Consider the following 27285-nt stretch of genomic DNA (forward strand, 5'->3'; position numbering starts at 1 on the left):
CAACCTTTAGGTTAACAGTCGAACGCACTAACCGATTGCACCACAGAGACAACATAACAGGCTTTGTAATCTGTGAAAAGAGCATGACAGCTAATCATTTGGTGTTTTTAAATACTGCGCGATTTAAAATTAAAAACATTCGTCTATGGCAGAAATTGAACTAACAACTGTTCGGTTACCAAAGGAACATGCTACAAGATTATGCCACAAAGAAAACATGTCAGAATATCTAACCTGTGAAACGAGCAAGACAAAAATTCATTTTCAAGTTTCGAAGTTGATTGTGTTAAAATTTATAAATGCTCGTCCCTGGGTGGGCTTGAACCACCAACCTTTCAGTTAACAGCCGAACGCGCTAACCGATTGCGCCACAGAGACAACATAACAGGCTTTTTAATCTGTGAAACGAGCATGACACATAATTATTTGCTGGTTTTTAATACTGCGCTTACTAAAATTAAAAACAATCATCTATGGCAAAAATTGAAATACCAACTGGTTGGTTACCAAACGAACGTGCTGCCAGAATGTGTCACGAAAAAAACATGTCAAAATATCAAACCTGTGAAACGAGCAAGACACAAATTCATTTTTAAGTTTCGAATTTGATTGTGTCAAAATTTATAAATGCTCGTCCCTGGGTGGGCTTGAACCACCAACCTTTCGGTTAACAGCCGAACGCGCTAACCGATTGCGCCACAGAGACAACATAACAGGTTTTTTAATCTGTGAAACGAGCATGACACCTCATCATTTGCTGGTTTTTAATACTGTGCGATTTAAAATTAAAAACAATCGTCTATGGGAGAAATTGAACTACCAACTGTTTGGTTACCAAACGAACGTGCTGCCAGAATGTGCCACAAAGAACACATGTCAAATTATCTAACTTGTGAAACGAGCAAATCAAAAATTCATTTTCAAGTTTCGAAGTTGATTGTGTCAAAATTTATAAATGCTCATCCCTGGGTGGGCTTGAACCACCAACCTTTCGGTTAACAGCCGAACGCGCTAACCGATTGCGCCACAGAGACAACATAACAGGCTTTTTAATCTGTGAAACGAGCATGACACCTAATTATTTGCTGGTTTTTAATACTGCGCTTACTAAAATTAAAAACAATCATCTATGGCAAAAATTGAAGTACCAACTGGTTGGTTACCAAACGAACGTGCTGCCAGAATGTGTCACAAAAAAAACATGTCAAAATATCAAACCTGTGAAACGAGCAAGACACAAATTCATTTTTAAGTTTCGAATTTGATTGTGTCAAAATTTATAAATGCTCGTCCCTGGGTGGGCTTGAACCACCAACCTTTCGGTTAACAGCCGAACGCGCTAACCGATTGCGCCACAGAGACAACATAACAGGTTTTTTAATCTGTGAAACGAGCATGACACCTAATCATTTACATGTTTTTAAAATTGTGTGTATTAAAATTAAAAACAATCGTCTATGCGAGAAATTGAACCAACAACTGTTTGGTGACCAACCGAACGTGCTACCAAAATGTGCCACAAAGAGAACATGTCAAAATATCTAACCTGTGAAACGAGCAAATCAAAAATTCATTTTCAAGTTTCGAAGTTGATTGTGTCAAAATTTATAAATGCTCATCCCTGGGTGGGCTTGTACCACCAACCTTTCGGTTAACAGCCGAACGCGCTAACCGATTGCGCCACAGAGACAACATAACAGGTTTTTTAATCTGTGAAACGAGCATGACACCTCATGATTTGCTGGTTTTTAATACTGTGCGATTTAAAATTAAAAACAATCGTCTATGGGAGAAATTGAACTACCAACTGTTTCGTTACCAAACGAACGTGCTGCCAGAATGTGCCACAAAGAACACATGTCAAATTATCTAACTTGTGAAACGAGCAAGACAAAAATTCATTTTCAAGTTTCGAATTTGATTGTGTCAAAATTTATAAGTGCTCGTCGCAGGGCGGGCTTTAACCACCAACCTTTCGGTTAACAGCCGAACGCGCCAACCGATTGCGCCACAGAGACAGCATATCAGGCTTTTTATATCTGTGAAACGAGCATGACACCTAATCATTTGCTGGTTTTTAAAACTGTGCGATGTAAAATTACAAACAATGGTCTGTGGCAGAAAATGAACTAACAACTGTTCGGTTACCAAAGGAACATGCTACAAGAATGTGCCACAAAGATAACAGGTCAGAATATCTAACCTGTGAGACGAGCAAGCCAAAAATTCATTTTCAAGTTTCGAATTTGATTGGTTCAAAATTTACAAGGGCTCGTCCCTGGGTGGGCTTGAACCACCAACGTTTCGGTTAACAGCCGAATGCGATAACCGATTGCACCACAGAGACAACATATCAGGCTTTTTAATGTGTGAAACGAAGATGACACCTAACTATTTGCTGGTTTTTAATACTACGCCTACTAAAATTAGAAACAATCATCTATGGCAGAAATTGAACTACCAACTGTTTGGTTACTAAACGAACGCGCTGCCAGAATGTGCCACAAAGAACACATGTCAAAATATCTAACCTGTGAAACGAGCAAGACCAAATTTCATTTTCAAGTTTCGAATTTGTTTGTGTCAAAATTTATAAATGCTCGTCCCCGGGTGGGCTTGAACCACCAACCTTTAGGTTAACAGTCGAACGCACAAACCGATTGCACCACAGAGACAACATAACAGGCTTTTTAATCTGTGAAAAGAGCATGACAGCTAATCATTTGGTGTTTTTAAATACTGCGCGATTAAAAATTAAAAACATTCGTCTATGGCAGAAATTGAACTAACAACTGTTCGGTTACCAAAGGAACATGCTACAAGATTATGCCACAAAGAAAACATGTCAGAATATCTAACCTGTGAAACGAGCAAGACAAAAATTCATTTTCAAGTTTCGAAGTTGATTGTGTTAAAATTTATAAATGCTCGTCCCTGGGTGGGCTTGAACCACCAACCTTTTGGTTAACAGCCGAACGCGCTAACCGATTGCACCACAGAGACAACATAACAGGCTTTTTAATCTGTGAAACGAGCATGACACATAATTATTTGCTGGTTTTTAATACTGCGCTTACTAAAATTAAAAAAAATCATCTATGGCAAAAATTGAAATACCAACTGGTTGGTTACCAAACGAACGTGCTGCCAGAATGTGTCACAAAAAAAACATGTCAAAATATCAAACCTGTGAAACGAGCAAGACACAAATTCATTTTTAAGTTTCGAATTTGATTGTGTCAAAATTTATAAATGCTCGTCCCTGGGTGGGCTTGAACCACCAACCTTTCGGTTAACAGCGGAACACGCTAACCGATTGCGCCACAGAGACAACATAACAGGTTTTTTAATCTGTGAAACGAGCATGACACCTCATCATTTGCTGGTTTTTAATACTGTGCGATTTAAAATTAAAAACAATCGTCTATGGGAGAAATTGAACTACCAACTGTTTGGTTACCAAACGAACGTGCTGCCAGAATGTGCCACAAAGAACACATGTCAAATTATCTAACTTGTGAAACGAGCAAGACAAAAATTCATTTTCAAGTTTCCAATTTAATTGTGTCAAAATTTATAAGTGCTCGTCGCAGGGCGGGCTTGAACCACCAACCTTTCGGTTAACAGCCGAACGCACCAACCGATTGCGCCACAGAGACAGCATATCGGGCTTTTTATATCTGTGAAACGAGCATGACACCTAATCATTTGCTGGTTTTTAAAACTGTGCGATTTAAAATTACAAACAATGGTCAAAGGCAGAAAATGAACTAACAACTGTTCGGTTACCAAAGGAACATGCTACAAGAATGTGCCACAAAGATAACAGGTCAGAATATCTAACCTGTGAGACGAGCAAGACAAAAATTCATTGTCAAGTTTTGAATTTGATTGGTTCGAAATTTACAAGGGCTCGTACCTGGGTGGGCTTGAACCACCAACCTTTCGGTTAACAGCCGAATGCGATAACCGATTGCACCACAGAGACAACATATCAGGCTTTTTAATGTGTGAATTGAAGATGACACCTAACTATTTGCTGGTTTTTAATACTACGCTTACTAAAATTAGAAACATTCATCTATGCGAGAAATTGAACTACCAACTGTTTGGTTACCAAATTATTGCGCTGCCAGAATGTGCCACAAAGAAAACATGTCAAAATATCTAACTTGTGAAACGAGCAAGACAAAAATTCATTTTCAAGTTTCGAATTTGATTGTGTCAAAATTTATAAGTGCTCGTCCCTGGGTGGGCTTGAACCACCAACCTTTCGGTAAACAGCCGAATGCGCTAACCGATTCCACCACAGAGACAATATAACAGGTTTTTTAATCTGTGAAACGAGCATGACACCTAATCATTTGCATGTTTTTAAAATTGTGTGTATTAAAATTAAAAACAATCGTCTATGCGAGAAATTGAACCAACAACTGTTTGGTGACCAACCGAACGTGCTACCAAAATGTGCCACAAAGAAAACATGTCAAAATATCTAACCTGTGAAACGAGCAAATCAAAATGTCATTTTCAAGTTTCGAAGTTGATTGTGTTAAAATTTATAAATGCTCGTCCTTGGGTGGGCTTGAACCACCAACCTTTCGGTTAACAGCCGAACGCGCTAACCGATTGCACCACAGAGACAACATAACAGGTTTTTTAATTTGTGAAACGAGCATGACACCTAATTATTTGCTGGTTTTCAATACTGCGCTTACTAAAATTAAAAACAATCATCTATGGCAAAAATTGAAATACCAACTGGTTGGTTACCAAATGAACGTGCTGCCAGAATGTGTCACAAAAAAACATGTCAAAATATCAAACCTGTGAAACGAGCAAGACACAAATTCATTTTTAAGTTTCGAATTTGATTGTGTCAAAATTTATAAATGCTCGTCCCTGGGTGGGCTTGAACCACTAACCTTTCGGTTAACAGCCGAACGCGCTAACCGATTGCGCCACAGAGACAACATAACAAGTTTTTTAATCTGTGAAACGAGCATGACACCTCATCATTTGCTGGTTTTTAATACTGTGCGATTTAAAATTAAAAACAATCGTCTATGGGAGAAATTGAACTACCAACTGTTTGGTTACCAAACGAACGTGCTGCCAGAATGTGCCACAAAGAACACATGTCAAATTATCTAACTTGTGAAACGAGCAAGACAAAAATTCATTTTCAAGTTTCGAATTTGATTGTGTCAAAATTTATAAGTGCTCGTCGCAGGGCGGGCTTGAACCACCAACCTTTCGGTTAACAGCCGAACGCGCCAACCGATTGCGCCACAGAGACAGCATATCGGGCTTTTTATATCTGTGAAACGAGCATGACACCTAATCATTTGCTGGTTTTTAAAACTGTGCGATTTAAAATTACAAACAATGGTCTATGGCAGAAATGAACCAACAACTGTTCGGTTACCCAAGGAACATGCTACAAGAATGTGCCACAAAGATAACAGGTCAGAATATCTAACCTGTGAGACGCGCAAGACAAAAATTCATTTTCAAGTTTTGAATTTGATTGGTTCAAAATTTACAAGGGCTCGTACCTGGGTGGGCTTGAACCACCAACCTTTCGGTTAACAGCCGAATGCGATAACCGATTGCACCACAGAGACAACATATCAGGCTTTTTAATGTGTGAATTGAAGATGACACCTAACTATTTGCTGGTTTTTAATACTACGCTTACTAAAATTAGAAACAATCATCTATGCGAGAAATTGAACTACCAACTGTTTGGTTTCCAAATTAACGCGCTGCCAGAATGTGCCACAAAGAAAACATGTCAAAATATCTAACTTGTGAAACGAGCAAGACAAAAATTCATTTTCAAGTTTCGAATTTGATTGTGTCAAAATTTATAAATGCTCGTCGCTGGGTGGGCTTGAACCACCAACCTTTCGGTTAACAGCCGAACGCGCTAACCGATTGCGCCACAGAGACAACATAACAGGTTTTTTAATCTGTGAAACGAGCATGACACCTCATCATTTGCTGGTTTTTAATACTGTGCGATTTAAAATTAAAAACAATCGTCTATGGGAGAAATTGAACTACCAACTGTTTGGTTACCAAACGAAAGTGCTGCCAGAATGTGCCACAAAGAACACATGTCAAAATATCTAACTTGTGAAACGAGCAAGACAAAAATTCATTTTCAAGTTTCAAATTTGATTGTGTCAAAATTTATAAGTGCTCGTCCCTGGGCGGGCTTGAACCACCAACCTTTCGGTTAACAGCCGAACGCGCCAACCGATTGCACCACAGAGACAGCATATCAGGCTTTTTATATCTGTGAAACGAGCATGACACCTAATCATTTGCATGTTTTTAAAATTGTGTGTATTAAAATTAAAAACAATCGTCTATGCGAGAAATTGAACCAACAACTGTTTGGTGACCAACCGAACGTGCTACTAAAATGTGCTACAAAGAGAACCTGTCAAAATATCTAACCTGTGAAACGAGCAAATCAAAAATTCATTTTCAAGTTTCGAAGTTGATTGTGTGAAAATTTATAAATGCTCATCCCTGGGTGGGCTTGAACCACCAACCTTTCGGTTAACAGCCGACTGCGCTAACCGATTGCGCCACAGAGACAACATAACAGGTTTTTTAATCGGTGAAACGAGCATGACACCTAATCACTTGCATGTTTTTAAAATTGTGTGTATTAAAATTAAAAACAATCATCTATGGCAGAAATTGAACTACCAACGGTTTGGTTACCAAACGAACGCGCTGCCAGAATGTGCCACAAAAAAAAACATGTCAAAATATCTAACCTGTGAAACGAGCAAGACAAAAATTCATTTTCAAGTTTCGAAAATGATTGTGTCAAAATTTACAAAGGCTCGTCCCTAGGTGGGCTTGAACCACCAACCTTTCGGTTAACAGCCGAACGCGCTAACCGATTGCGCCACAGAGACAACATAACAGGCTTTTTAATCTGTGAAACGAGCATGACACCTAATTATTTGCTGGTTTTTAATACTGCGCTTACTAAAATTAAAAACAATCATCTATGGCAAAAATTGAAATACCAACTGGTTGGTTACCAAACGAACGTGCTGCCAAAAAGTGTCACAAAAAAAACATGTCAAAATATTAAACCTGTGAAACGAGCGAGACACAAATTCATTTTCAAGTTTCGAATTTAATTGTGTCAAAATTTATAAATGCTCGTCCCTGGGTGGGCTTGAACCACCAACCTTTCGGTTAACAGCCGAACGCGTTAACCGATTGCGCCACAGAGACAACATAACAGGTTTTTTAATCTGTGAAACGAGCATGACACCTCATCATTTGCTGGTTTTTAATACTGTGCGATTTAAAATTAAAAACAATCGTCTATGCGAGAAATTGAACAAACAACTGTTTGGTGACCAACCGAACGCGCTACCAGAATGTGCCACAAAGAAAACATGTCAAAATATCTAACCTGTGAAACGAGCAAGACAAAAATTCATTTTCAAGTTTCGAATTTGATTGTGTCAAAATTTATAAGTGCTCGTCCCTGGGCGGGCTTGAACCACCAAACTTTCGGTTAACAGCCGAACGCACCAACCGATTGCGCCACAGAGACAGCATAGCAGGCTTTTTATATCTGTGAAACGAGCATGACACCTAATCATTTGCATGTTTTTAAAATTGTGTGTATTAAAATTAAAAACAATCGTCTATGCGAGAAATTGAACAAACAACTGTTTGGTGACCAACCGAACGCGCTACCAGAATGTGCCACAAAGAAAACATGTCAAAATATCTAACCTGTGAAACGGACAAAACAAAAATTCATTTTCAAGTTTCGAATTTGATTGTGTCAAATTTTACAAAAGCTCGTCCCTGAGTGGGCTTGAACCACCAACCTTTTGGTTAACAGCCAAACGCGCTAACCGATTGCGCCACAGAGACAACATAACAGGCTTTTTAATCTGTGAAACGAGCATGACACCTCATCATTTGCTGGTTTTTAATACTGCGCGATCTGAGTTTAAAAACAATCGTCTATGGGAGAAGTTGAACTAACAACTGTTTGGTTACAAAAGGAACATGCTACAAGAATGTGCCACAAAGATAACATGTCAGAATATCAAACCTGTGAAACGAGCAAGACAAAAATTCAGTTTCAAGTTTCGAATTTGATTGTATCGAAATTATAAAAGCTAATTTCTTAGTGGGATTGAACCACCAACTTTTTGGTTAACAGCTGAACCATCAAACCGATTGCACCACAGAGAAAAATAACAGGCTTTTTAATCTGTGCAACGAGCATGACACCTAATCATTTGCTGGTTTTTAATACTGTGCAATTTAAAATTAAAAACAATCGTCTATGGGAGAAATTGAACTACAAACTGTTCGGTTACCAAACGAACGTGCTGCCAGAATGTGCCACAAAGAGAACATGTCAAAATATCTAACCTGTGAAACGAGCAAGACAAAAATTCATTTTCAAGTTTCGAAGTTGATTGTGTCAAAATTTATAAATGCTCATCCCTGGGTGGGCTTGAACCACCAACCTTTCGGTTAACAGCCGAACGCGCTAACCGATTGCGCCACAGAGACAACATAACAGGTTTTTTAATCTGTGAAACGAGCATGACACCTAATCATTTGCATGTTTTTATTACTGCGCGTATTAAAATTAAAAACCATTGTCTTTGACAGAAATTGAACTACAAACTGTTCGGTTACCAAAGGAACATGCTACAAGATTATGCCACAAAGAAGGCATGTCAGAATATCTAACCTGTGAAACGAGCAACACAAAAATTCATTTCCAAGTTTCGAAGTTGATTGTGTTAAAATCTATGAATGCTCGTCCCTAGGTGGGCTTGAACCACCAACCTTTCGGTTAACAGCCGAACGCGCTAACCGATTGCACCACAGAGACAACATAACAGGCTTTTTAATCTGTGAAACGAGCATGACACCTAATCATTTGCTGGTTTTTAAAATTGTGTGTATTAAAATTAAAAACAATCGTCTATGCGAGAAATTGAACAAACAACTGTTTGGTGACCAACCGAACGCGCTACCAGAATGGGCCACAAAGAAAACATGTCAAAATATCTAACCTGTGAAAGGAGCAAAACAAAAATTCATTTTCAAATTTCGAATTTGATTGTGTTAAATTTTACAAAGGCTCGTCCCTGGGTGGGCTTGAACCACCAACCTTTCGGTTAACAGCCAAACGCGCTAACCGATTGCACCACAGAGACAACATAACAGGCTTTTTAATCTGTGAAACGAGCATGACACCTAATCATTTGCTGGTTTTTAATACTGTGCGATTTAAAATTACAAACAATGGTCTATGGCAGAAATTGAACTAACAACTGTTCGGTTACCCAAGGAACATGCTAAAAGAATGTGCCGCAAAGATAACATGTCAGAATATCTAACCTGTGAAACGAGCAAGACAAAAATTCATTTTCAAGTTTCGAATTTGATTAGTTCAAAATTTACAAGGGCTCGTCCCTGGGTGGGCTTGAACCACCAACCTTTCGGTTAACAGCCGAATGCGATAACCGATTGCACCACAGAGAAAACATATCAGGCTTTTTAATCTGTGAAACGAAGATGACACCTAATTATTTGCTGGTTTTTAATACTATGCTTACTAAAAGTAAAAATAATCATCTATGGCAGAAATTGAACTACCAACTGTTTGGTTACCAAACAAACGTGCTGCCAGAATGTGCCACAAAGAAAACATGTCAAAATATCTAACTGGTGAAACGAGCAGGACAAAAATTCATTTTCAAGTTTAAAATTTGATTGTTTCCAGATTTATAAATGCTCGTCCCTGGGTGGGCTTGACTCACCAACCTTTCGGTTAACAGACAAACGCGCTAACCGATTGCACCACAGAGACAACATAACAGGCTTTTTAATCTGTGAAACGAGCATGACACCTCATCATTTGCTGGTTTTTAATACTGCGCGATATAAATTTAAAAACAATCGTCTATGGGAGAAGTTGAACTAACAACTGTTTGGTTACAAAAGGAACATACTACAAGAATGTGCCACAAAGATAACGTGTCAGAATATGAAACCTGTGAAACGAGCAAGACAAAAATTCAGTTTCAAGTTTCGAATTTGATTGTATCGAAATTATAAAAGCTAATTTCTTAGTGGGATTGAACCACCAACTTTTCGGTTAACAGCTGAACCATCAAACCGATTGCACCACAGAGACAAGATAACAGGCTTTTTAATCTGTGCAACGAGCATGACACCTAATCATTTGCTGGTTTTTAATACTGCGCATATTAAAATTAAAAACCATCGTCTTTGACAGAAATTGAACTGCAAACTGTTCGTTTACCAAAGGAACATGCTATAAGATTGTGCCACAATGAAAACATGTCAGAATATCTAACCTGTGAAACGAGCAAAACAAGAATTCATTTTCAAGTTCCGATATTGATTGTGTCAAAATTTACAAAGGCTCGTCTCTGGGTGGGCTTGAACCACCAACCTTTCGGTTAACAGCCGAACGCGCTAACCGATTTCGCCACAGAGACAACATAACAGGCTTTTTAATCTGTGAAACGAGCATGACAGCTAATCATTTAGTGTTTTTAAATACTGTGCGATTTAAAATTAAAAACAATCGTCTATGGGAGAAATTGAACTACCAACTGTTTGGTTACCAAACAAACGTGCTGCCAGAATGTGCCACAAAGAAAACATGTCAAAATATCTAACTTGTGAAACGAGCAGGACAAAAATTCATTTTCAAGTTTCGAATTTAATTGTGTCAAAATTTATAAATGCTCGTCCCTGGGTGGGCTTGAACCACCAACCTTTCGGTTAACAGCCGAACGCGTTAACCGATTGCGCCACAGAGACAACATAACAGGTTTTTTAATCTGTGAAACGAGCATGACACCTCATCATTTGCTGGTTTTTAATACTGTGCGATTTAAAATTAAAAACAATCGTCTATGGGAGAACTTGAACTACCAACTGTTTGGTTGCCAAACGAACGCGCTGCCAGAATGTGCCACAAAGAACACATGTCAAAATATCTAACTTGTGAAACGAGCAAGACAAAAATTCATTTTCAAGTTTCGAATTTGATTGTGTCAAAATTTATAAGTGCTCGTCCCTGGGCGGGCTTGAACCACCAAACTTTCGGTTAACAGCCGAACGCACCAACCGATTGCGCCACAGAGACAGCATATCAGGCTTTTTATATCTGTGAAACGAGCATGACACCTAATCATTTGCATGTTTTTAAAATTGTGTGTATTAAAATTAAAAACAATCGTCTATGCGAGAAATTGAACCAACAACTGTTTGGTGACCACCCGAACATGCTACCAAAATGTGCCACAAAGAGAACATGTCAAAATATCTAACCTGTGAAACGAGCAAATCAAAAATTCATTTTCAAGTTTCGAATTTGATTGTGTCAAAATTTATAAATGCTCATCCCTGGGTGGGCTTGAACCACCAACCTTTCGGTTAACAGCCGAACGCGCTAACCGTTTGCGCCACAGAGACAACATAACAGGTTTTTTAATCTGTGAAACGAGCATGACACCTAATCATTTGCATGTTTTTAATACTGCGCGTATTAAAATTAAAAACCATCGTCTTTGACAGAAATTGAACTACAAACTGTTCGGTTACCAATGGAACATGCTACAAGATTATGCCACAAAAAAAACATGTCAGAATATCTAACCTGTGAAACGAGCAACACAAAAATTCATTTCCAAGTTTCGAAGTTGATTGTGTTAAAATTTATAAATGCTCGTCCCTAGGTGGGCTTGAACCACCAACCTTTCGGTTAACAGCCGAACGCGCTAACCGATTGCGCCACAGAGACAACATAACAAGTTTTTTAATCTGTGAAACGAGCATGACACCTAATTATTTGCTGGTTTTTAATACTGCGCTTACTAAAATTAAAAACAATCATCTATGGCAAAAATTGAAATACCAACTGGTTGGTTACCAAACGAACGTGCTGCCAGAATGTGTCACAAAAAAACATGTCAAAATATCAAACCTGTGAAACGAGCAAGACACAAATTCATTTTTGAGTTTCGAATTTGATTGTGTCAAAATTTACATATGCTCGTCCCTGGGTGGGCTTGAACCAACCAACCTTTCGGTTAACAGCCGAACGCGCTAACCGATTGCGCCACAGAGACAACATAACAGGCTTTTTAATCTGTGAAACGAGCATGACACCTAATTATTTGCTGGTTTTTAATACTGCGCTTACTAAAATTAAAAACAATCATCTATGGCAAAAATTGAAATACCAACTGGTTGGTTACCAAACGAACGTGCTGCCAAAAAGTGTCACAAAAAAAACATGTCAAAATATTAAACCTGTGAAACGAGCGAGACACAAATTCATTTTCAAGTTTCGAATTTAATTGTGTCAAAATTTATAAATGCTCGTCCCTGGGTGGGCTTGAACCACCAACCTTTCGGTTAACAGCCGAACGCGTTAACCGATTGCGCCACAGAGACAACATAACAGGTTTTTTAATCTGTGAAACGAGCACGACACCTCATCATTTGCTGGTTTTTAATACTGTGCGATTTAAAATTAAAAACAATCGTCTATGGGAGAACTTGAACTACCAACTGTTTGGTTACCAAACGAACGCGCTGCCAGAATGTGCCACAAAGAACACATGTCAAAATATCTAACTTGTGAAACGAGCAAGACAAAAATTCATTTTCAAGTTTCGAATTTGATTGTGTCAAAATTTATAAGTGCTCGTCCCTGGGCGGGCTTGAACCACCAAACTTTCGGTTAACAGCCGAACGCACCAACCGATTGCGCCACAGAGACAGCATATCAGGCTTTTTATATCTGTGAAACGAGCATGACACCTAATCATTTGCATGTTTTTAAAATTGTGTGTATTAAAATTAAAAACAATCGTCTATGCGAGAAATTGAACCAACAACTGTTTGGTGACCACCCGAACGTGCTACCAAAATGTGCCACAAAGAGAACATGTCAAAATATCTAACCTGTGAAACGAGCAAATCAAAAATTCATTTTCAAGTTTCGAATTTGATTGTGTCAAAATTTATAAATGCTCATCCCTGGGTGGGCTTGAACCACCAACCTTTCGGTTAACAGCCGAACGCGCTAACCGTTTGCGCCACAGAGACAACATAACAGGTTTTTTAATCTGTGAAACGAGCATGACACCTAATCATTTGCATGTTTTTAATACTGCGCGTATTAAAATTAAAAACCATCGTCTTTGACAGAAATTGAACTACAAACTGTTCGGTTACCAAAGGAACATGCTACAAGATTATGCCACAAAAAAAACATGTCAGAATATCTAACCTGTGAAACGAGCAACACAAAAATTCATTTCCAAGTTTCGAAGTTGATTGTGTTAAAATTTATAAATGCTCGTCCCTAGGTGGGCTTGAACCACCAACCTTTCGGTTAACAGCCGAACGCGCTAACCGATTGCGCCACAGAGACAACATAACAAGTTTTTTAATCTGTGAAACGAGCATGACACCTAATTATTTGCTGGTTTTTAATACTGCGCTTACTAAAATTAAAAACAATCATCTATGGCAAAAATTGAAATACCAACTGGTTGGTTACCAAACGAACGTGCTGCCAGAATGTGTCACAAAAAAACATGTCAAAATATCAAACCTGTGAAACGAGCAAGACACAAATTCATTTTTGAGTTTCGAATTTGATTGTGTCAAAATTTACATATGCTCGTCCCTGGGTGGGCTTGAACCAACCAACCTTTCGGTTAACAGCCGAACGCGCTAACCGATTGCGCCACAGAGACAACATAACAGGTTTTTTAATCTGTGAAAAGAGCATGACACCTAATCATTTGCTGGTTTTTAAAATTGTGTGTATTAAAATTAAAAACAATCGTCTATGGGAGAAATTGAACTACCAACTGTTTGGTTACCAAACGAACGTGCTGCCAGAATGTGCCACAAAGAACACATGTCAAAATATCTAACTTGTGAAAGAGCAGGACAAAAATTCATTTTCAAGTTTCGAATTTGATTGTGTGAAAATTTATAAGTGCTCGTCCCTGGGCGGGCTTGAACCACCAACCTTTCGGTTAACAGCCAAACGCACCAACCGATTGCGCCACAGAGACAGCATATCAGGCTTTTTAATCTGTGCAACGAGCATGACACCTAATCATTTGTTGGTTTTTAATACTGCGCATTTTAAAATTAAAAACCATCGTCTTTGACAGAAATTGAACTGCAAACTGTTCGGTTACCAAAGGAACATGCTACAAGATTGTGCCACAATGAAAACATGTCAGAATATCTAACCTGTGAAACGAGCAAAACAAAAGATGATTTTCAAAGAACACATGTCAAAATATCTAACTTGTGAAACGAGCAGGACAAAAATTCATTTTCAAGTTTCGAATTTGATTGTGTGAAAATTTATAAGTGCTCGTGCCTGGGCGGGCTTGAACCACCAACCTTTCGGTTAACAGCCGAACGCGCCAACCGATTGCGCCACAGAGACAGCAGATCAGGTTTTTTATATCTGTGAAACGAGCATGACACCTAATCATTTGCTGGTTTTTAAAACTGTGCGATTTAAAATTACAAACAATGGTCTATGGCAGAAATTGAACTAACAACTGTTCGGTTACCAAAGGAACATGCTACAAGAATGTGCCACAAAGATGACATGTCAGAATATCTAACCTGTGAAACGAGCAAGACAAAAATTCATTTTCAAGTTTTGAATTTGATTGGTTCAAAATTTACAAGGGCTCGTCCCTAGGTGGGCTTGAACCACCAACCTTTCGGTTAACAGCCGAATGCGATAACCGATTGCACCACAGAGACAACATATCAGGCTTTTTAATGTGTGAAACGAAGATGACACCTATCTATTTGCTGGTTTTTAATACTACGCTTACTAAAATTAGAAACAATCATCTATGGCAGAAATTCAACTACCAACTGTTTGGTTACCAAACGAACGCGCTGCCAGAATGTGCCACAAAAAACTCATGTCAAAATATCTAACCTGTGAAACGAGCAAGACAAAAATTCATTTTCAAGTTTCGAATTTGTTTGTGTCAAAATTTATAAGTGCTCGTCCCCGGGTGGGCTTGAACCACCAACCTTTAGGTTAACAGCCGAACGCGCTAACCGATTGCGCCACAGAGACAACATAACAGGTTTTTTAATCGGTGAAACGAGCATGACACCTAATCATTTGCATGTTTTTAATACTGCGCTTACTAAAATTAAAAACAATCATCTATGGCAAAAATTGAAATACCAACTGGTTGGTTACCAAACGAACGTGCTGCCAGAATGTGTCACAAAAAAAACATGTCAAAATATCAAACCTGTGAAACGAGCAAGACAAAAATTCATTTTTAAGTTTCGAATTTGATTGTGTCAAACTTTATAAATGCTCATCCCTGGGTGGGCTTGAACCACCAACCTTTCAGTTAACAGCCGAACGCACTAACCGATTTCACCACAGAGACATCATAACAGGCTTTTTAATCTGTGAAACGAGCATGACAGCTAATCATTTGGTGTTTTTAAATACTGCGCGATTTAAAATTAAAAACATTCGTCTATGGCAGAAATTGAACTAACAACTGTTCGGTTGCCAAAGGAACATGCTACAAGATTATGCCACAAAGAAAACATGTCAAAATATCTAACTTGTGAAACGAGCAAGACAAAAATTCATTTTCAAGTTTCGAATTTGATTGTGTCAAAATTTATAAGTGCTCGTCCCAGGGTGGGCTTGAACCACCAACCTTTCGGTTAACAGCCGAACGCACTAACCGATTGCACCACAGAGACAACATAACAGGCTTTTTAATCCGTGAAACGAGCATGACACCTAATCATTTGCTGGTTTTTAATACTGCGCATATTAAAATTAAAAACCATCGTCTTTGACAGAAATTGAACTACAAACTGGTCGGTTACCAAAGGAACATGCTACAAGATTGTGCCACAATGAAAACATGTCAGAATATCTAACCTGTGAAACGAGCAAAACAAAAAATGATTTTCAAAGAACACATGTCAAAATATCTAACTTGTGAAACGAGCAGGACAAAAATTCATTTTCAAGTTTCGAATTTGATTGTGTGAAAATTTATAAGTGCTCGTGCCTGGGCGGGCTTGAACCACCAACCTTTCGGTTAACAGCCGAACGTGCCAACCGATTGCGCCACAGAGACAGCATATCAGGTTTTTTATATCTGTGAAACGAGCATGACACCTAATCATTTGCTGGTTTTTAAAACTGTGCGATTTAAAATTACAAACAATGGTCTATGGCAGAAAATGAACTAACAACTGTTCGGTTACCAAAGGAACATGCTACAAGAATGTGCCACAAAGAACACATGTCAAAATATCTAATTTGTGAAACGAGCAAGACAAAAATTCATTTTCAAGTTTCGAATTTGATTGTGTCAAAATTTATAAGTGCTCGTCCCAGGGTGGGCTTGAACCACCAACCTTTCGGTTAACAGCCGAACGCGCTAACCGATTGCACCACAGAGACAACATAACAGGCTTTTTAATCTGTGAAACGAGCATGACACCTAATCATTTGCTGGTTTTTAATACTGCGCATATTAAAATTAAAAACCATCGTCTTTGACAGAAATTGAACTACAAACTGGTCGGTTACCAAAGGAACATGCTACATGATTGTGCCACAAAGAAAACATGTCCGAATATCTAACCTGTGAAACGAGCAAGACAAAAATTCATTTTCAAGTTTCGAATTTGTTTGTGTCAAAATTTATAAATGCTCGTCCCCGGGTGGGCTTGAACCACCAACCTTTCGGTTAACAGCCGAACGCGCTAACCGATTGCGCCACAGAGACAACATAACAGGTTTTTTAATCTGTGAAACGAGCATGACACCCAATCATTTGCATGTTTTTAATACTGCGCGTATTAAAATTAAAAACCATCGTCTTTGACAGAAATTGAACTACAAACTGTTCGGTTACCAAAGGAACATGCTACAAGATTATGCCACAAAGAAAACATGTCAGAATATCTAACCTGTGACACGAGCAACACAAAAATTCATTTTCAAGTTTCGAAGTTGATTGTGTTAAAATTTATAAATGCTCGTCCCTAGGTGGGCTTGAACCACCAACCTTTCGGTTAACAGCCGAACGCACTCACCGATTGCACCACAGAGACAACATAACAGGCTTTTTAATCTGTGAAACAAGCATGACACCTAATAATTTGCTGGTTTTTAAAATTGTGTGTATTAAAATTAAAAACAATCGTCTATGCGAGAAATTGAACCAACAACTGTTTAGTGACCAACCGAACACGCTACCAGAATGTGCCACAAAAAAAACATGTCAAATTATCTAACCTGTGAAACGAGCAAAACAAAAATTCATTTTCAAGTTTCGAAATTGATTGTGTCAAAATTTACAAAGGCTCGTCTCTGGGTGGGCTTGAACCACCAACCTTTCGGTTAACAGCCGAACGCACTAACCGATTGCACCACAGAGACAACATAACAGGCTTTTTAATCTGTGAAACGAGCATGACACCTAATCATTTGCTGGTTTTTAATACTGCGCATATTAAAATTAAAAACCATCGTCTTTGACAGAAATTGAACTACAAACTGGTCGGTTACCAAAGGAACATGCTACATGATTGTGCCACAAAGAAAACATGTCCGAATATCTAACCTGTGAAACGAGCAAGACAAAAATTCATTTTCAAGTTTCGAATTTGTTTGTGTCAAAATTTATAAATGCTCGTCCCTAGGTGGGCTTGAACCACCAACCTTTCAGTTAACAGCCGAACGCGCTAACCGATTGCGCCACAGAGACAACATAACAGGCTTTTTAATCTGTGAAACGAGCATGACACCTAATCATTTGCTGGTTTTTAATACTGTGCGATTTAAAATTACAAACAATGGTCTATGGCAGAAATTGAACTAACAACTGTTCGGTTACCAAAGGAACATGCTACAAGAATGTGCCGCAAAGTTAGCATGTCAGAATATCTAACCTGTGAAACGAGCAAGACAAAATATCATTTTCAAGTTTCGAATTTGATTGGTTCAAAATTTACAAGGGCTCGTCCCTGGGTAGGCTTGAACCACCAACCTTTCGGTTAACAGCCAAATGCGACAACCGATTGCACCACAGAGAAAACATATCAGGCTTTTTAATCTGTGAAACGAAGATGACACCTAATTATTTGCTGGTTTTTAATACTACGCTTACTAAAAGTAAAAATAATCATCTATGGCAGAAATTGAACTACCAACTGTTTGGTTACCAAACGAACGTGCTGCCAGAATGTGCCACAAAGAAAACATGTCAAAATATCTAACTTGTGAAACGAGCAAGACAAAAATTCATTTTCAAGTTTAAAATTTGATTGTTTCCAGATTTATAAATGCTCGTCCCTGGGTGGGCTTGAACCACCCACCTTTCGGTTAACAGCCAAACGCGCTAACCGATTGCGCCACAGAGACAACATAACAGGCTTTTTAATCTGTGAAACGAAGATGACACCTAATTATTTGCTGGTTTTTAATACTACGCTTACTAAAAGTAAAAATAATCATCTATGGCAGAAATTGAACTACCAACTGTTTGGTTACCAAACGAACGTGCTGCCAGAATGTGCCACAAAGAACACATGTCAAAATATCAAACCTGTGAAACGAGCAAGACAAAAATTCATATTTAAGTTTCGAATTTGATTGTGTCAAACTTTATAAATGCTCGTCCTTGGGTGGGCTTGAACCACCAACCTTTCGGTTAACAGCCAAACGCGCTAACCGATTGCGCCACAGAGACAACATAACAGGCTTTTTAATCTGTGAAACGAGCATGACACCTCATCATTTGCTGGTTTTTAATACTGCGCGATTTAAATTTAAAAACAATCGTCTATGGGAGAAGTTGAACTAACAACTGTTTGGTTACAAAAGGAACATGCTACAAGAATGTGCCACAAAGATAACATGTCAGAATATCTAACTTGTGAAACGAGCAAGACAAAAATTCAATTTCAAGTTTCGAAATTGATTGTGTCAAAATTTATAAATGCTCATCCCTGGGTGGGCTTGAACCACCAACCTTTCGGTTAACAGCCAAATGCGCTAACCGATTGCACCACAGAGACAACATAACAGGCTTTTTAATCTGTGAAACGAAGATGACACCTAATTATTTGCTGGTTTTTAATACTACGCTTACTAAAAGTAAAAATAATCATCTATGGCAGAAATTGAACCACCAACTGTTTGGTTACCAAACAAACGTGCTGCCAGAATGTGCCACAAAGAACACATGTCAAAATATCTAACTTGTGAAACGAGCAAGACAAAAATTCATTTTCAAGTTTAAAATTTGATTGTTTCCAGATTTATAAATGCTCGTCCCTGGGTGGGCTTGAACCACCAACCTTTCGGTTAACAGCCAAACGCGCTAACCGATTGCGCGACAGAGACAACATAACAGGCTTTTTAATCTGTGAAACGAGCATGACACCTCATCATTTGCTGGTTTTTAAAACTGTGCGATTTAAAATTAAAAACAATCGTCTATGGGAGAAATTGAACTACCAAGTGTTTGGTTACCAAACGAACGTGCTGCCAGAATGTGCCACAAAGAACACATGTCAAAATATCTAACTTGTGAAACGAGCAAGACAAAAATTCATTTTCAAGTTTCGAATTTGATTGTGTGAAAGTTTATAAGTGCTCGTCCCTGGGCGGGCTTGAACCACCAACTTTTCGGTTAACAGCCGAACGCACCAACCGATTGCGCCACAGAGACAGCATATCAGGCTTTTTATATCTGTGAAACGAGCATGACACCTAATCATTTGCTGGTTTTTAAAACTGTGCGATTTAAAATTACAAACAATCATCTATGGCAAAAATTGAAATACCAACTGGTTGGTTACCAAACGAACGCGCTGCCAGAATGTGTCACAAAAAAAACATGTCAAAATATCAAACCTGTGAAACGAGCAAGACAAAAAATCTATTTTAAGTTTCAAATTTGATTGTGTCAAACTTTATAAATGCTCGTCCCTGGGTGGGCTTGAACCACCAACCTTTCGGTTAACAGCCGAACGCGCAAACCGATTGCACCACAGAGACAACATAACAGGCTTTTTAATCTATGAAACGAGCATGACAGCTAATCATTTGGTGTTTTTAAATAATGCGCTATTTAAAATTAAAAACATTCGTATATGCGAGAAATTGAACTACCAACTGTTTGTTTGACCAACCGAACGTGCTACCAGAATGTGCCACAAAGAAAACATGTCAAAATATCTAACTTGTGAAACGAGCAGGACAAAAATTCATTTTCAAGTTTTGAATTTGATTGTGTCAAAATTTATAATGGCTTGCCCCTGGTTGGGCTTGAACCACCAACCTTTCGGTTAACAGCCAAACGCGCTAACCGATTGCACCACAGAGACAACATAACAGGCTTTTTAATTTGTGAAACGAGCATGACACCTAATCTTTTGCGGGTTTATAGTACTATGCGTATTAAAATTAAAAACAATCCTCTATGCAAGAAATTGAACCAACAACTGTTTGGTGACCAACCGAATGTGCTACCAGAATGTGCCACAAAGAAAACATGTCAAAATATCTAACTTGTTAAACGAGCAGGACAAAAATTCATTTTCAAGTTTCGAATTTGATTGTGTAAAAATTTATAATAGCTTGCCCCTGGGTGGGCTTGAACCACCAACCTTTCGGTAAACAGCCGAATGCTCTAACCGATTGCACCAGAGAGACAATATAACAGGTTTTTTAATCTGTGAAACGAGCATGACACCTAATCATTTGCTGGTTTTTAATACTGTGTGTAATGAAATTAAAAACAATAGTCTATGGCAGAAATTGAACTACCAACTGTTTGGTTACCAAACGAACGCGCTGCCAGAATGTGTCACAAAGAAAACATGTAAAAATATCTCAATTTTGAAACGAACAAGACAATAAATTCATTTTCAAGTTTCGAAATTGATCGTGTCACAGTTTATAAGTGCTCATCTTTGGGTGGGCTTGAACCACCAACCTTTCGGTTAACAGCCGAACGCGCTAACCGATTGCGCCACAGAGACAACATAACAGGTTTTTTAATCGGTGAAACGAGCATGACACCTAATTATTTGCTGGTTTTTAATACTGCGCTTACGAAAATTAAAAACAATCATCTATGGCAAAATTTGAAATACCAATTGGTTGGTTACCAAACGAACGCGCTGCCAGAATGTGTCACAAAAAAAACATGTCATAATATCAAACCTGTGAAACGAGCAAGACACAAATTCATTTTTAAGTTTCGAATATGCTTGTGTCAAAATTTATAAATGCTCGTCCCTGGGTGGGCTTGAACCACCAACCTTTCGGTTAACAGCCGAACGCGCTAACCGATTGCACCACAGAGACAACATAACAGGTTTTTTAATCTGTGAAAAGAGCATGACACCTCATCATTTGCTGGTTTTTAATACTACGCTTACTAAAATTAGAAACAATCATCTATGGCAGAAATTGAACTACCAACTGTTTGGTTACCAAACAAACGCGCTGCCAGATTGTGCCACAAAGAAAACATGTCAAAATATCTAACTTGTGAAACGAGCAAGACAAAAATTCATATTCAAGTTTCGAATTTGATTGTGTCAAAATTTATAAGTGCTCATCCCTGGGTGGGCTTGAACCACCAACCTTTCGGTTAACAGCCGAACGCGCTAACCGATTGCGCCACAGAGACAACATAACAGGTTTTTTAATCGGTGAAACGAGCATGACACATAATCATTTGCATGTTTTTAATACTGCGCGTATTAAAATTAAAAACCATCGTCTTTGACAGAAATTGAACTAAAACTGGTCGGTTACCAAAGGAACATGCTACATGATTGTGCCACAAAGAAAACATGTCAGAATATCTAACCTGTGAAACGAGCAAGACAAAAATTCATTTTCAAGTTTCGAATTTGATTGTGTCAAAATTTATAAGTGCTCATCCCTGGGTGGGCTTGAACCACCAACCTTTCGGTAAACAGCCGAACGCGCTAACCGATTGCGCCACAGAGACAACATAACAGGCTTTTTAATCTATGAAACGAGCATGACAGCTAATCATTTGGTGTTTTTAAATACTGCGCTATTTAAAATTAAAAACATTCGTATATGCGAGAAATTGAACTACCAACTGTTTGGTGACCAACCGAACGTGCTACCAGAATGTGCCACAAAGAAAACATGTCAAAATATCTAACTTGTGAAACGAGCAGGACAAAAATTCATTTTCAAGTTTCGAATTTGATTGTGTCAAAATTTATAATGGCTTGCCCCTGGTTGGGCTTGAACCACCAACCTTTCGGTTAACAGCCAAACACGCTAACCGATTGCACCACAGAGACAACATAACAGGCTTTTTAATTTGTGAAACGAGCATGACACCTAATCTTTTGCGGGTTTTTAGTACTATGCGTAATAAAATTAAAAACAATCCTCTATGCGAGAAATTGAACCAACAACTGTTTGGTGACCAACCGAATGTGCTACCAGAATGTGCCACAAAGAAAACATGTCAAAATATCTAACTTGTTAAACGAGCAAGACAAAAATTCATTTTCAAGTTTCAAATTTGATTGTGTCAAAATTTATAATAGCTTGCCCCTGGGTGGGCTTGAACCACCAACCTTTCGGTAAACAGCCGAATGCTCTAACCGATTGCACCACAGAGACAATATAACAGGTTTTTTAATCTGTGAAACGAGCATGACACCTAATCATTTGCTGGTTTTTAATACTGTGTGTAATGAAATTAAAAACAATCGTCTATGGCAGAAATTGAACTACCAACTGTTTGGTTACCAAAAGAACGCGCTGCCAGAATGTGCCACAAAGAAAACATGTAAAAATATCTCACTTTTGAAACGAACAAGACAATAAATTCATTTTCAATTTTCGAATTTGATCGTGTCACAGTTTATAAGTGCTCATCTTTGGGTGGGCTTGAACCACCAACCTTTCGGTTAACAGCCGAACGCGCTAACCGATTGCGCCACAGAGACAACATAACAGGTTTTTTAATCGGTGAAACGAGCATGACACCTAATCATTTGCATGTTTTTAATACTGCGCGTATTAAAATTAAAAACCATCGTCTTTGACAGAAATTGAACTAAAACTGGTCGGTTACCAAAGAAACATGCTACATGATTGTGCCACAAAGAAAACATGTCAGAATATCTAACCTGTGAAACGAGCAAGACAAAAATTCATTTTCAAGTTTCGAAGTTGATTGTGTTAAAATTTATAAATGCTCGTCCCTGGGTGGGCTTGAACCACCAACCTTTCGGTTAACAGCCGAACGCGCTAACCGATTGCACCACAGAGACAACATAACAGGTTTTTTAATCTGTGAAACGAGCATGACACCTAATCATGTGCTGGTTTTTAAAATTGTGTGTATTAAAATTAAAAACAATCGTCTATGCGAGAAATTGAACCAACAACTGTTTAGTGACCAACCGAACATGCTACCAGAATGTGCCACGAAAAAAACATGTCAAAATATCTAACCTGTGAAACGAGCAAAACAAAAATTCATTTTCAAGTTTCAAAATTGATTGTGTCAAGATTTACAAAGGCTCGTCTCTGGGTGGGCTTGAACCACCAACCTTTCGGTTAACAGCCGAACGCGCTAACTGATTGCACCACAGAGACAACATAAAAGGCTTTTTAATCTGTAAAACGAGCATGACACCTAATTATTTGCTGGTTTTTAATACTACGCTTACTAAAATTAAAAACAATCATCTAAGGCAGAAATTGAACTACCAACTGTTTGGTTACCAAACGAACGTTCTGCCGGAATGTGCCACAAAAAAAACGTGTCAAAATATCTAACTTGTGAAACGAGCAAGACAAAAATTCATTTTCAAGTTTCGAATTTGATTGTGTGAAAATTTATAAGTGCTCGTCCCTAGGTGGGCTTGAACCACCAACTTTTCGGTTAACAGCCAAATGCAATAACCGATTGCACCACAGAGACAACATAACAGGCTTTTTAATCTGTGAAACGAAGATGACAACTACTTATTTGCTGGTTTTTAAAACTGTGCTTACCAAAATTAAAAACAATCGTCTATGGCAGAAATTGAACTACCAACTGTTTGGTTACCAAACGAACGGGCTGCCAGAATGTGCCACAAAGAAAACATGTCAAAATATCTAACTTGTGAAACGAGCAGGACAAAAATTCATTTTCAAGTTTCGAATTTGATTGTGTCAAAATTTATAAATGCTCGTCCCTGGGTGGGCTTGAACCACCAACCTTTTGGTTAACAGCCGAACGCTCTTACCGACTGCGCCACAGAGACAACATAACAGGTTTTTTAATTTGTGAAACGAGCAAGACACCTAATCATTTGCTGGTTTTTAAAATTGTGTGTATTAAAATTAAAAACAATCGTCTTTGACAGAAATTGAACTGAAAACTGTTCGGTTACCAAAGGAACATGCTACAACGTTATGCCACAAAGAAAACATGTCAGAATATCTAACCTGTGAAACGAGCAAGACAAAAATTCATTTTCAAGTTTCGAAGTTGATTGTGTCAAAATTTATAAATGCTCGTCCCTGGGTAGGCTTGAACCACCAACCTTTCGGTTAACAGCCGAACGCGCTAACCGATTGCACCACAGAGACAACATAACAGGCTTTTTAATCTGTGAAACGAGCATGACACCTAATCGTTTGCTGGTTTTTGATACTGCGCTTAGTAAAATTAAAAACAATCGTCTATGGCAAAAATTGAAATACCAACTGGTTGGTTACCAAACGAACGTGCTGCCAGAATGTGTCAAAAAGAAAACATGTCAAAATATCAAACCTGTGAAACGAGCAAGACAAAAATTCATTTTTAAGTTTCGAATTTGATTGTGTCAAAATTTATAAATGCTCGTCCCTGGGTAGGCTTGAACCACCAACCTTTCGGTTAACAGCCGAACGCGCTAACCGATTGCACCACAGAGAAAACATAACAGGTTTTTTAATCTGTGAAACGAGCATGACACCTAATCATTTGCATGTTTTTAAAATTGTGTGTATTAAAATTAAAAAGAATCTTCTATGCGAGAAATTGAACAAACAACTGTTTGGTGACGAACCGAAGGCGCTACCAGAATGTGCCACAAAGAAAACATGACAAAATATCTAACCTGTGAAACGAGCAAAACCAAAAAACCATTTTCAAGTTTCGAAATTGTTTGTGTCAAAATTTTCAAAGGCTCGTCCCTAGGTGGGCTTGAACCACCAACCTTTTGGTTAACAGCCAAACGCACTAACCGATTGCGCCACAGAGACCACATAACAGGCTTTTTAATCTGTGAAACGAGCATGACACCTAATCATTTGCTGGTTTTTAATACTGTGCGATTTAAAATTACAAACAATGGTCAATGGCAGAAATTGAAGTAACAACTGTTCAGTTACCAAAAGAACATGCTACAAGAATGTGCCACAAAGAAAACATGTCAGAATATCTAACCTGTGAAACAAGAAAGACAAAAATTCATTTTCAAGTTTCGAATTTGATTGGTTCAAAATTTACAAGGGCTCGTCCCGGGGTGGGCTTGAACCACCAACTTTTCGGTTAACAGCCGAATGCGATAACCGATTGCACCACGGAGAAAACATATCGGGCTTTTTAATCTGTGAAACGAAGATGACACCTAACTATTTGCTGGTTTTTAATACTACGCTTACTAAAATTAAAAACCATCGTCTTTGACAGAAATTGAACTAAAAACTGTTCGGTTACCAAAAGAACATGCTACAAGTATGTGCCACAAAGATAACATGTCAGAATATCTAACCTGTGAAACAAGCAAGACAAAAATTCATTTTCAAGTTTCGAATTTGATTGTGTCAAAATTTATAAATGCTCGTCCCTGGGTGGGCTTGAACCACCAAACTTTCGGTTAACAGCCGAACGCGCTAACCGATTGCACCACAGAGACAACATAACAGGTTTTTTAATCTGTGAAACGAAGATGACACCTAATCATTTGCTGGTTTTTAAAATTGTGTGTATTAAAATTAAAAACAATCGTCTATGCGAGAAATTGAACCAACAACTGTTTAGTGACCAACCGAATGCGCTACCAGAATGTGCCACAAAGTAAACGTGTCAAAATATCTAACCTGTGAAACGAGCAAAACAAAAATTCATTTTCAAGTTTCGAATTTGATTGGTTCAAAATTTACAAGGGCTCGTCCCTGGGTGGGCTTGAACCACCAACCTTTCGGTTAACAGCCGAATGCGATAACCGATTGCACCACAGAGAAAACATATCAGGCTTTTTAATCTGTGAAACGAAGATGACACCTAATTATTTGCTGGTTTTTAATACTGCGCTTACTAAAATTAAAAACAATCATCTATGGCAGAAAATGAACTACCAACTGTTTGGTTACCAAAGGAACGTGCTGCCAGAATGTGCCACAAAGAAAACATGTCAAAATATCTAACTTGTGAAACGAGCAAGACAAAAATTGATTTTCAAGTTTCGAATTTGATTGTGTGAAAATTTATAAGTGCTCATCCCTGGGTGGGCTTGAACCACTAACTTTTCGGTTAACAGCCGAACGCGCTAACAGATTGCACCACAGTGACAACATAACAGGCTTTTTAATCTGTGAAACGAAGATGACAACTACTTATTTGCTGGTTTTTAATACTGTGCTTAGCAAAATTAAAAAGAATCATCTATGGCAGAAATTGAACTACTAACTGTTTGGTTACTAAACGAACGCGCTGCCAGAATGTGCCACAAAGAAAACATGTCAAAATATCTAACTTGTGAAACGAGCAGGACAAAAATTCATTTTCAAGTTTCGAATTTGATTGTGTCAAAATTTATAAGTGCTCGTCCCTGGGTGGGCTTGAACCACCAACCTTCCGGTTAACAGCCGAACGCACTAACCGATTGCACCACAGTGACAGCATAACAGTTTTTTAATCTGTGAAATGAGCATGACACCTAATCATTTGCTGGTTTTTAAAATTGTGTGCATTAAACTTAAAAACAATCATCTATGCGAGAAATTGAACCAACAACTGTTTAGTGACCAACCGAACGTGCTACCGGAATGTGCCACAAAGAAAACATGTCAAAATATCTAACCTGTGAAACGAGCAAAACAAAAAATCATTTTCA

General features: G+C 38.3%; 14 non-coding genes across 14 annotated transcripts; all 14 read right to left on the reverse strand.

Annotated features, from left to right (window-relative positions):
• Positions 1–304: 304 nt before the first annotated feature.
• Trnan-guu (transfer RNA asparagine (anticodon GUU)) lies at positions 305–378 on the reverse strand. The gene has a single exon. It is a non-coding gene; the product is annotated as a tRNA-Asn (tRNA).
• Positions 379–632: 254 nt separating this feature from the next.
• Trnan-guu (transfer RNA asparagine (anticodon GUU)) lies at positions 633–706 on the reverse strand. The gene has a single exon. It is a non-coding gene; the product is annotated as a tRNA-Asn (tRNA).
• A 254-nt stretch (positions 707–960) lies between these two features.
• Trnan-guu (transfer RNA asparagine (anticodon GUU)) lies at positions 961–1034 on the reverse strand. Its single transcript has one exon. It is a non-coding gene; the product is annotated as a tRNA-Asn (tRNA).
• A 254-nt stretch (positions 1035–1288) lies between these two features.
• Positions 1289–1362, reverse strand: Trnan-guu (transfer RNA asparagine (anticodon GUU)). Its single transcript has one exon. It is a non-coding gene; the product is annotated as a tRNA-Asn (tRNA).
• Positions 1363–6867: 5505 nt separating this feature from the next.
• Trnan-guu (transfer RNA asparagine (anticodon GUU)) lies at positions 6868–6941 on the reverse strand. Its single transcript has one exon. It is a non-coding gene; the product is annotated as a tRNA-Asn (tRNA).
• Positions 6942–7195: 254 nt separating this feature from the next.
• On the reverse strand, positions 7196–7269 carry Trnan-guu (transfer RNA asparagine (anticodon GUU)). The gene has a single exon. It is a non-coding gene; the product is annotated as a tRNA-Asn (tRNA).
• A 583-nt stretch (positions 7270–7852) lies between these two features.
• On the reverse strand, positions 7853–7926 carry Trnan-guu (transfer RNA asparagine (anticodon GUU)). The gene has a single exon. It is a non-coding gene; the product is annotated as a tRNA-Asn (tRNA).
• A 580-nt stretch (positions 7927–8506) lies between these two features.
• Trnan-guu (transfer RNA asparagine (anticodon GUU)) lies at positions 8507–8580 on the reverse strand. Its single transcript has one exon. It is a non-coding gene; the product is annotated as a tRNA-Asn (tRNA).
• A 2221-nt stretch (positions 8581–10801) lies between these two features.
• Trnan-guu (transfer RNA asparagine (anticodon GUU)) lies at positions 10802–10875 on the reverse strand. The gene has a single exon. It is a non-coding gene; the product is annotated as a tRNA-Asn (tRNA).
• A 911-nt stretch (positions 10876–11786) lies between these two features.
• Positions 11787–11860, reverse strand: Trnan-guu (transfer RNA asparagine (anticodon GUU)). Its single transcript has one exon. It is a non-coding gene; the product is annotated as a tRNA-Asn (tRNA).
• Positions 11861–12442: 582 nt separating this feature from the next.
• On the reverse strand, positions 12443–12516 carry Trnan-guu (transfer RNA asparagine (anticodon GUU)). Its single transcript has one exon. It is a non-coding gene; the product is annotated as a tRNA-Asn (tRNA).
• A 911-nt stretch (positions 12517–13427) lies between these two features.
• Trnan-guu (transfer RNA asparagine (anticodon GUU)) lies at positions 13428–13501 on the reverse strand. The gene has a single exon. It is a non-coding gene; the product is annotated as a tRNA-Asn (tRNA).
• A 3323-nt stretch (positions 13502–16824) lies between these two features.
• On the reverse strand, positions 16825–16898 carry Trnan-guu (transfer RNA asparagine (anticodon GUU)). Its single transcript has one exon. It is a non-coding gene; the product is annotated as a tRNA-Asn (tRNA).
• Positions 16899–21747: 4849 nt separating this feature from the next.
• On the reverse strand, positions 21748–21821 carry Trnan-guu (transfer RNA asparagine (anticodon GUU)). The gene has a single exon. It is a non-coding gene; the product is annotated as a tRNA-Asn (tRNA).
• Between the last annotated feature and the right edge of the window lie 5464 nt (positions 21822–27285).

The sequence above is a fragment of the Watersipora subatra genome, chromosome 8, assembly GCF_963576615.1.
Source record: "Watersipora subatra chromosome 8, tzWatSuba1.1, whole genome shotgun sequence".
In the NCBI taxonomy this organism is placed as follows: Eukaryota; Metazoa; Bryozoa; class Gymnolaemata; order Cheilostomatida; family Watersiporidae; genus Watersipora; species Watersipora subatra.